Source organism: Etheostoma spectabile, unplaced genomic scaffold (assembly GCF_008692095.1).
Source record: "Etheostoma spectabile isolate EspeVRDwgs_2016 unplaced genomic scaffold, UIUC_Espe_1.0 scaffold00569670, whole genome shotgun sequence".
Taxonomy (NCBI): domain Eukaryota; kingdom Metazoa; phylum Chordata; class Actinopteri; order Perciformes; family Percidae; genus Etheostoma; species Etheostoma spectabile.
In genome coordinates this window covers 1-11017 of record NW_022605250.1, presented here as the reverse complement: position 1 = coordinate 11017, position 11017 = coordinate 1, and the positions used below count along the sequence as shown (strand labels likewise).

Below are 11017 nucleotides of genomic sequence, written 5' to 3'. Positions count from 1 at the left end.
ATATGTGTTGTTTCCGCATTAGTGGTGGGGGATGTATGTGCGCTGTAGCAAAGCGTTAAGTACTTTCTATGATACGGTGTTTGAGTGCGGACTGCGATATTCCCACTGCTGATGCTATCATTTGAAAGGATCCCATTGCCAATGTTGCATGTTTTATGCAATGTAGCGAGGAGTTTAGCAACTGCTTGAATGGGATGTAAACGCTGAGTCGTACATTCGTTGTCATCTTTGATTTCTTCCAGTAAGTGTAATATTGCATGGCAGCTTAATCTGTAACGCCTAATGATAAAAAGTGAAAAAGTGTGATCCTTGGGGCAAAAATTCTTTCAGCCATTTCACCCAAAGCATAGGTGAGGAAACACCTGCTTTTAAGAGGCAGAGAATTTTCTCCACAAATCAGAGGCGCGCTGTCACAGGAGGTTTTAGCGCATACCACAGAATACATAATTAGGCACACTTTACGCTTCCTTACCATCTCTTCATGGGAAACTCCCACTATCCCCTTCACCCTCCCGTGACTGCATATGCATGACACGGAAAAGAACAATTTCCATTGTCAGCTCCCGCGACAGGCAGGCTGCCCTTTTACCTCACTGCTGCCTGTTTGTACAAACCTTCCATGCTTTTACGCACACATTGCGAAACAAATATTCCTTAAGTGGGTGCAAAAGCGTTAGTACATCTTGCACTGTGAGGGTAAAAAACTAAACACAAGCTCTGAACTGCCCGGGAGTTTGTGTAATCGCTGAACGTTTCCCTGAAACATCGCATCTCTTTTCTTTCTCTTTCCCTCCTGTGAGATAAAGCTGCCTTCAAGTGCAGTCGGCTAAGTCAACATCTATAAACGCACGGTCTGACAGAAAACAGTAATTGTGAAACATAAAGTCTACTTGTGCTCTGTTGGGGGGGTTTAGGAACATAACACGTCACACACCCTGCGACAAAATGCCGGATCACTTTTTTTGGTGTGAATGTCCCGTAACAGTGTCTTTGTTTGAGACCCAGCCCTAGTGATGATGGTGATGGGAAGATGAAGGTGTCTTACCTTAAAGAGCTGGTACATTCCAGGAACTATGATGATGCCGATGGCCAGCAGCTTGCTGAAGGTGAGGAAGATTTGAATCCGAGCCGTCCATGTTACGCTCATACTGTTCAGGTACATAACAGAGGCTACAGGGACAAAGAAAAAGAGACACAGGAATTAGGTTTTTATTGCTGAATTTCTTGGGGTAAGCCAGCCTCTACAAAGCGTAGCTCCTATGGCGCCATTTTGATGCTACGAAGCACTCACCTGCCGTTAGCATCCCAGTGACTGCCATTCATTTTGACGTCACTTTGACAGCGAATAACTTTACATCTGAAGCGTTCAAAGACTTTTTGTCCGTTGTTTATTTCTAAAGGAACACGACAATGTATAAAAGGCTCCGTTACCTTGTAGCTCACGTTATGCCTCCGTAGCAGACGCTTTTATGAAAATAGGCTAACGATTGTGTCATAACCACGCGACTTTCTGTCACATGGTAAAGGAAATACCCAACAGTACAGGATATCTCGCAGACAGTTTTGACTTACATCAGCTGTTTAGGTTTAATTACTAATGTTAACTAGCATTTCAGTTAGCAATAATTAGCCTGTGCCTATGTTACCTCCTTACATATACCTACCTCTCCGTCTCTGCTGATTGGGAATGATTGAGATTTCTCTTGGCACAGCTACCAGAAGACTTTCAGACAGGTTGTTCAGTTGTAGGCCGCGCAGCGGCGTCACATTATACATTATACTGTCTATAATTTACCAAGTGATTTTTGCAAGTACTTATACTATTTTTTTAGACTTTGTTATTGTGTCCTTTAAGATAAGCTTAAACTTGATTCATCCCGATAGAAATAGCTGAACAATAAAACAATGAGAATGAGCAATGAGAAAACTGTTGCTGGCTGCTGCTCATGCTTTGCCAGAACTGGAGTTCTACTTTAGTATGATCATCGAATTAGGAAGAAATGCTTTCTATTATTCAGCACCTTGGGGGTGGAATAATCTACAGAAAGTACTAAAGTTAGAAACCCTTATGTCCATTAATGAATTTAAAACTATTGTAAGGAAGGTTGTGATGGAGACATGTTCTGTTTTTCTTGAGAGTTTAATTGTGTTTTTTAACATTTTGTACTTTGTTACCTTGAAAATGTAACCTGGTGTTTATGTATGTGTTGTGATTGGCTGCTACCTTGGCCAGGTCTCTCTTGTAAAAGAGATTCTGAATCTCAATGGGACTTCCTGGTTAAATAAAGGATTAATAATGAAAAATAATAAAAATCATGAATGCAAGACTTGAATTGTGATGGAGTATATTATATATTGTAGTTTTGCCACTTTTGATGAAGGAAATGACAACAAATACTTCTTTTCACCAACGCCTTCCTCATTTTCAATGCACATTTCCTGTCATTTACAGACCAGTTACAACCGGTCAAAATCATAATATCATTGTTAGTACATCATATGGTCACAATGATGTATTAATGTAAAGGTGTATTAATGTGGCATACGTACTTATGCTGATGGCGGTGGCCAGTTTGACAGCAATGGGGGGACACTACAGGGCATGAACAGAGGCTCCAGGATATACTGACCAAAGGCCAGAGAGATGACTGCCAATGCTGCAGGCCTGGAGGACACACACACACACAACACACACACAAACACACACAAGCATAAATATACAATATACAGTGTAAATGCACTCTTTTAAATTAAACATTTCATTCTGCATTTAAATATTTTAATTTGTACAATACACGTTGTATATCCAGTACATTGTGAAAATCTTATATTTACTGTTTATGTGTTTTTGTCAATTGCTAAGCGACAGTGGGCACAACTGTTGACACATGTACGAAACTAACTACAGTCTGCAAAGCAGCAGTTCATGTGGACCAAAATCACACAAAAAAACACAGTTTTTAGAACTCTACACACTTATCCCATGGCTTTAACCATGACCTGCACAACACTGGGGATTACAGTAACAGCTCTTTGTTCAAATTCTAACACACTGCTGTCAAAACTGGTATCCACACAAAACAGAATGGATTTCAGCCTGATGAATTTAAAACTTTGCTGATTGCAGTTTCAGCTGAAACACTAAACAGGTGTATGTTTAGATTTGTAGTGAACACATACAGTGCTTATACAAAGGAAAGCTCAAAACGACTCTGAAAACCAAGTAAGAAAGAATCTATACACACTGTACCGTTTGAGAGAAACAGTGAGCAGGTAAAAGAGCAAAGATACCAATATGTTCAGGTAAGATGTCTGAGGTTACAAACACAACTACACAAAATCTGAAAAAAAACCCTGTAAAACTGTGCACTTGGTGGTGGAAGCAATGGAAACACCACATACATTTGTATTTAGAGAGGATGCAGGCATGGCAAGAGAAGACATCCAATGTGACTTTTTTTCCTCAGTAATACATCAATTACTACAGACAAAACAATACTATGTATATATATACATATATATATATATATATAATATGCAAATCTGCTGATTGTATTCCCTCTTGTTTCCTTATAAACTAACTGAAAGTGAAATAATTCCTCTTTCTTTGAAGAAAATATTGATTGTGTGAAGTCACTCAAAGTTTCTAAAATGTGTATTGGTGTTTGATGCTATTTTGTGACTGTCAGTGTGCTCTGAGCGCCAGTGTGTGTTATCTCAGTGAGGATTGTGCACAGTGTTTGGCTGCACTGAGCCTGTTTTGAGACGTGTGTGAAGAGTTGTGTTGCTTGGAATGAGTTTTGCATCTGATGTGAACTGTTTAGCTCAGGTGACCGTTGGTAATGCAGACTGGAGTTAGAGTTTTGCACATTTGGCTTCAGTTTGTGACCACTGTCGTTTAGCAATGGAAAAAAAAACTGTAACGACACAATACAGAAATCAATTCATATTAAACTGGCTGGCATAATAAAGATAATATATTAGTACAAGAAAATGTTGCTAAATGTTCAGGGAACATTTGTTGAACCAAGTGTCAACCTGGCCACTACCAACCACAGCCTAACGTGTGTGTGTGTGTGTGTGTGTGTGTGTGTGTGTGTGTGGGTGTGTGTGTGTGTGTGTGTGTGTGTGTGTGTGGTGTGTGTGTGTGTGTGTGTGTGTATCTTGTGTTGGCTACAGATAATTTCCTTTAAAAAAATACATTTGTAATTTGAGCATTTCTATAAAATTAAATGTAAAACCACCCAAAAATGCTTTGGACGAAAAATAGCAAATACTATTAAATACATCCATATATTTTTGGACATTGGTTTACATTGTGTGCATTCATTTGTATAATTGTTTTTTATATTTGTGTACGACAATACATATTTTTACATGCATTGAAAGCTATTTTGTGTAGAAAGTCATTTATATATAAACCCCAAAATGAATTGTGAACCGTACTGTGTGCATTCATTCCTTCACTATGATACTGATCTGACCACATAGGCTTGGCTTCAAAAAGGATCAAATAAGGTTGCTAGTCCCACACGTCCATCCTATGGCTCATCACTGTTTTCCCTCTTCATTTCCCACAACAACCGCTGAGCTGCTGAAGCCGGGGAAATCTCTTTGTTCCCCCTGTTGTTTTAATTCTCTCCTTCTGTCTCGGTTCATTTCCCATGGTTTCCATTGAGTCCCGCTCGCCCGAGGCCAGCTTAAAATTGGCCAGCTCAGGATAGCCACGAGACTGTATACTATTCGCCTGGCTGTGTACATACACAGCTTCATACGGAGCAGTTTCTCACCTAAACTAAACTCAGTCTCACTTTACGAGGTCACAGACAGATAGGACTGGTGCTGACGACTCTGTCACACAACCCAGTCTAAATACAATCCTCAAACACAGATCATGTGCTTGGGGAACAAATAATTGCCTATCATTAAGGGGTCACTTTGTTCTTTTACACTTGGACCCTGATTTCCTTTTGTTTTGGTCCGTTTGTCCAAAAGAATTGTCCATTATTAAACAAGATGGCTGCATTTGGCAGCTGGGAAACAAGCTGCGATGCGACGTTAATGGGAAGGTGCTCACCTTCAATTTATGTCCACAATAATGCTTGTTTGCCACTGACAAATAATTGTTATTCTGAGTGTCTGACAACATTATGGAAAGCATCCCTGCAAAGATAGACCTTTTGTTGAAGATCTTTGTATATAATGAAACAGCCCCAAATCGCCATCACCAAACCCACCAGACTCTATTTAAACAAAAATAATTTCATCATCCCTAACCCTCATGTTGTCCTCGGGTCAAATTGACCCGTCTTCCTATATCAGTGGTATTTTTAATTCCCAAAACAACATGATTGATTCCACACAGTGCTCTTTGGCAAGTACAAATCTCTACTTTCATTAATTTTGGGTTTCATTCAATTTTATAGCATTTGGAGAGAAAAATGTAAGTGTTTTTGAAATAGTATTGAGTAAAGTTGACATATTCCAGTCTGTGATTATCCATCAACATCCATTCCTGTGATTTTAGCCTAAATAATTCCTAATTTCTGTTTTTCTAACTCAAACATCAGGTATAATTTCCTAAATGAGGTTTATTGACATAAATTCTAAAATAACTGTAAAGCTAGTTAATAAGTTATTGTTACGTAGTGTTAAACATCAAAAAAAGTGACAAACGTTGAAAAAAGTGTTGAAAAAAGGGACTAAAACGTAAGAAAAAGTTAAAAACACTGATTGAAAAGCATCAACAAAAGTGTTGACTTTCAATTTTGACGGGAGACAACACAAGGGTTAAACACACATCATTCAAAGTCGACAGAAACAAAATAATCTTTTAGTTCATTATGTGAAAATTGCTTGGATTGGACTGAAACTCTAGGCTTGGAAGGTGGCTCTGAAAAGTTTTAGCTTCATGGAGATTGGCAGCTGTCAGCTTGGATTTACAGCGTTTCCAATGGTTTCCAATGGAAAACCAGAAGATTGGCAAAAGAACATGTCAAAATGTTTTGAAATGACAAATAACTCTTGCATCATAATCCACTTCTCCGTTGTTGAACTTTTAACAGCAGGGCTTCAGAGCTACGAGAAGGCTAGTCTACATCGACAACTAGACATTTCTGGGATTGGTCCGCTGTCGCCGGAAGTTACACTGGACGTCCCTCATTTTCGGTGTCCGTTACCTTCCTCTTTCTTTGTGTTGGCGTTCTAACAACCGGTGGATTTCTGAGGACTATGGTTACCTGCTCCTCAGATCTCTGCAGGGTAAATCCAGACAACTAGCTAGACTATCTGTCCAATCGGAGTTTTCTGCTGCAGGACTAAACCTACATTTGAATGTACACAACATACACCAAAACAAGGTTCTTGAATGTGATTGGTTTAAAGAAATGCCAATTAACCAGAGCACGTTTTTCTCCTGTCCCGGAATGCTGTGTGGACAAGCCAGACCTTCCTTTGGAACTCTGTGGAGGAAGGTCTGGCAATGCGAGACTATGAGGAGGTAAAAATAAGAGTGTGACACAAAAGTAGAATTCAACTGTGTCTGAAACGCTGTCAGAAATCAATTATGCTGAGAAGTTTCTACGTATCTAATCAATGGCTTTGGGTTTCCTTTAGAATCCATTGTTACTTCTGCAAATCCAAACTGAGAACAGTTGCTGTTCTTCATATAGCTACAAACCTTCAGAGCTTCCTTAAAGGCAGAGAGTGTTCAAGACTCAATAATAGATTGTTGGTGGAGTATTACTACAACCAGAGGTAGTTAGTGTTGGGGAGTTACGGAATACATGTACCGGCATTACATATTCAGAATATAAATTATGAGTAACTGTATTCGTTACAGTGGTATTTAGAATTACAGATACTTTGTTGAAATCAACGGATTACATGATGATACTTGTCAATGTATTTCCCAGAAACCTCAATATGAAAACAAATAAATAGCTTTTTGCATGATCACTGATAGATACAGGGCAGGAATGTAATTCACATTAAAGAAATAACAGGGAGAAGGGAATATAACTGTGCATTGCAATCTCTGCTTGCCAGCAACCAACCTCCTTTCAGCGTCCAAATGACTCTACCTCCAACCTGAAGCATCTTAAATAGAGTTTTTTTTTTTAATTAGCCAGTCTGCTGTGGTTTTACTGGTCACCTTGCTATTTTATAGTTGTATCACCTGCTTAGTTGACATGTAACTTTACATTCTCCAATGTTCTGATTTACTATTCCCGTTTGACATGCTAGCTAATGTTAGCTAATGTTAGCTAAAATTAGCTTGTGGTAGCAAGACTGCGGTTAGATGTTTGTAGTAGGCTATGTAGTTCGGGACTACAAATACAAAAATCTATCTGCGTGTTCATGTACACATTCAGCCAGGTGGAACACAAGAACAAACCAGAATAGGCATTTCAAAGGTCCTAAGGGGTGTAACTGTTGATGGTTTTCTCAATTTAATGTTCAACGTGTTTGTGGCTTGTGTAGGAACACCAGCTTTTCTTTTGCAGTGCACACATAAAATAGAGAGCTGTGTGGAAGGAAATATGGAGGAAATATTAGCTGAATTTGACAAAAAAGTTCATTTGATCACATCACTTACTATACCTTTCATGCAGTTTTAAGGTGACTGTAGGTTCAGTAAAGTTGAGGTAAGCTGGAGGTAGACATTACTCTTATAGCAATGAGATCAGCCCATAGCCTTACGAAAGCCATCTGAGGTCCGAAGGCTTCAGTATGTACGTGTAATGCCCCCAGACTTCTTAATACAAGTCCCCAGCTCGGCGTAGGACAGGGCTCCTGCAGTGACAGAGGGGACAGATTAGCTCTGTCTCTGAAACCAGAAGGCAGGCACAAAACGGTCCCCAGGGCTGTCAAACTGTCTCAGCCACATCTACAGAGATGCACAGTCCCTCCCTGGGCCCTGGATCCGCCAGACTGTAGGAGCCTTTTAGGGTCTCAACCCATAACTTGAGAAAAAACAGATTGACATAGAAAAGTTTTAATTACAAGTAAGGAAATACGAATTAAGGGAGGCAGGAAAGTGGTTAAGGTAGGGTATTAGAGGATAAAGTGCTTGGACGTTTCATTACTGCACGAAATCTGAAGGATTTAAGGATACTGCAACAATATATGCTGGAATACACAGATGTGCACGGCATTACTTCAGCACCGCCCCTGCAGCACTGATCTTTCAAGTCTGTCTCTGGAAACGGCTGTAATATTGTACTACATAGGCCTGTAACAAATATTACATCATTTGCAATATTTTTTAAGTAATCACCGTGTCTTTATTTAACCGCATTTAATTGCCACCTTAGCTAAGGTCCTAAGGGGTGTAACTGTTGTTGATTTTCTCAATTTAATGTTCATTCCAGAAAAAGAAAAAAATCAATGTTGTATGATAATAAAGAGAAAAAGTTGACATCATAGGCTGTTGTTACAGTATCTGGGTCACATAACTGTGATATAAACAAAAGAGATTCTGGGATTCATTCAAAATTTCTTTAAATTTGTACTGAAAAAAAATACATAAATATTTTTGAATTTGACTGAAAGAGACTTGCTTTAGGGTTGGGGAAAGACTGGGGTTTCAGTTAACTGTTGATAAATGTGTCATGTCTCATATCTAGACACTGCTGACTTTTTTAAGTGGCTGACAACAATAAGGAAAGGATCACTACAGAGACGGCCTTTTTAAGACCTTGGTAACCAGAACCAGACCCCAACCGGCCCGTCAGACACCGCCTACCAAGAGCCTGGGTCTGTCCGAGGTTTCTGCCTAAAAGGAAGTTTTTCCTCGCCCTGTCGCACTGTTGCTTGCTCTGGAGGAAACTACTAGAACTGTTGGGTCCTTGTAATTCTGGAGTGTGGTCTAGACCTACTCTATCTGTAAAGTGTCTTGAGATAACTCTTGTTATGAATTGATACTGTAATAAAATTGAATTGAAATTGAATAGAAACAGCTCGGAGGTCGCTTGAGCTAAATGCACCAGACTTCTTTAAAAAATCATATTTGCATGTTCCGATGTACCGTAAATCTGTAAACTGTGTGTTTATTTCAACCAAAACTAGAGTTGAATTTGGAAAGTGGAAAGACTTCCTAAAACGGCTTTTCATGATTTTATTTGGTTCTATTGACTTTGAATGAAGTGCATTTTACAATGCTAAAATGTGTATTTCCATGGAGAGTGGTGTGATAGTCTTCAACGTACAGTTACAGCCTGAAGGCAGAGGGGTTTCCTTCCAATTAAGTAGAATGACTTCTAAAGGAGCAGTTTGTTGTGTTTGTGTGTTGTTGTTTTTTTGGGGGGGGCCTCAAAATGTAAACTGTTAACATTATAGTAACATGATGAGTAATGTAACTAATTACTTTTGCTTCTAAGTATTAAGTGAAGTACTAATGTGATTTTTTTAAGGAGTAATAAGTAAAGAGTAACACTACACTTCCTGAGTAACTTGCCCAACACTTTTTGCACTAAAGATGAATATAAAAACCTATTGATTGTATTTAATATACTGTATGTTATTGTGCATCTAAAAACCATGTTTAAACCATGATTGGTTTTTATAACGATAAAGAAGCAACATAAAGTGAGCTGACAAAAACTTGGTTTTTAGTTATAAAAGAGTTGTTTTTGCTCATAAATTGTACATAAAAAACATGCTTAACCTCTGCTTAACTTAGTTTTTTAGTACTTTGGTTCATAAACAGCACATGAAGCTTATGCCAATGTTTTTTAGTAAGGAATAAAATAAAAGTAAGTTGTCTGGGTAGTTTCCCTTTTTACCTGACATTTATCTTTATGAACAAAATTTGGAAAGCACACTTCCTTGGAAGAAGACATTTGATGTGTCACATACATTGCTATACTTATGGACTTCTGTTTATCATTTTCTTCATTTGTTCTCAGGAGTTATTTAACTCTTGTGTCTTACTGTCAATAAAGTTTTGGTTGTCTTTTTTTTGACACTTGTACAGTTTTTTTCCCGTGTTTTATCTCCTTTTTTCTGATGTTATGATTGATTTGTCCTGCGTTTTTTTTTTTTACCATTCTCTTTCGTCAATGTTCTTTTATCCATTTTTGTATTAAATGCTATAAAACCTAGTGAAACCCCCAAATTCAATGAAAGTAGCAAACTGACCACTTATTCTGCTTTTTTTTTTTTTAGACAATTTGGTTGCAAGAATACCAAAATTTCTGATATACAATTTTTTTGGCAACAGGAGGGTTAGTCTGTGTACAGCCAGTAAACATTTTATCCACCAGCGCCTCTCCATCTAATGTAGCAACTCTCAAAATCTAGAAAAGACAACTTTTTCATCTCCAGGTCCTCCTGTGAACTAACTCACCGAAGAGTGACAGCACCCCGCAGGCGATCCACACTATCAGAGACATTCCTACACTGCCCGAGTGCTTCAGGATACCTTTGGAGAGATGAAGATCCCGGCTCGATGATGGTGCCGATGATAATGGAGATCCCTCGGAGGAGCGTCACCTTCTTGCCCAGTCCCACCTTCTTGTCATCCCCGTCTTGCAGAGTCCCATTTTGGGAAACTTTGTGTCCACTTGTTGCGACTTTTCCACCATTCTCAATAGATGCAGACCTTTTGGTCATTTTTTAAACACTGGCTAACACACTCAGCCCCAAGCACTCTTTATCTCTCTCTCTCTCTCTCTCTCTCTCTCTCTCTCTCTCTCTCTCTCTCTCTCTTTTGGAAGGGACTCAGTGTGTTTCACCTGGGATCTGTTCTAGCCTGGACCCACTTAGCCTGTGTAACTTGTGCAGGCAAAGTTACAAAACTCTCTCTCTCTCTCTCTCTCTCTCTCTCTCTCTCTCTCTCTCTCATTGTCATTCATGCTCTGCTCACTAATCTCTCACTGTACACCCTGGAGGCGTGCTCCAAACCCCTCTGACTCCAAACTTCCATAGTCACTCTGGTCTGTATTGCTGTCTCATCGTGTGTCTGCTTTTCTGTAGTCCCTCCCCCTCCCCTCTCTGTTTCTGTCAAGCCTTACAA

The 11017-nt window shown here is 39.2% G+C and overlaps 1 pseudogene; it reads right to left on the bottom strand.

Annotated features, from left to right (window-relative positions):
* Nucleotides 1-910: 910 nt before the first annotated feature.
* Nucleotides 911-10816, bottom strand: LOC116685225 (cystine/glutamate transporter-like; annotated as a pseudogene).
* Between the last annotated feature and the right edge of the window lie 201 nt (nucleotides 10817-11017).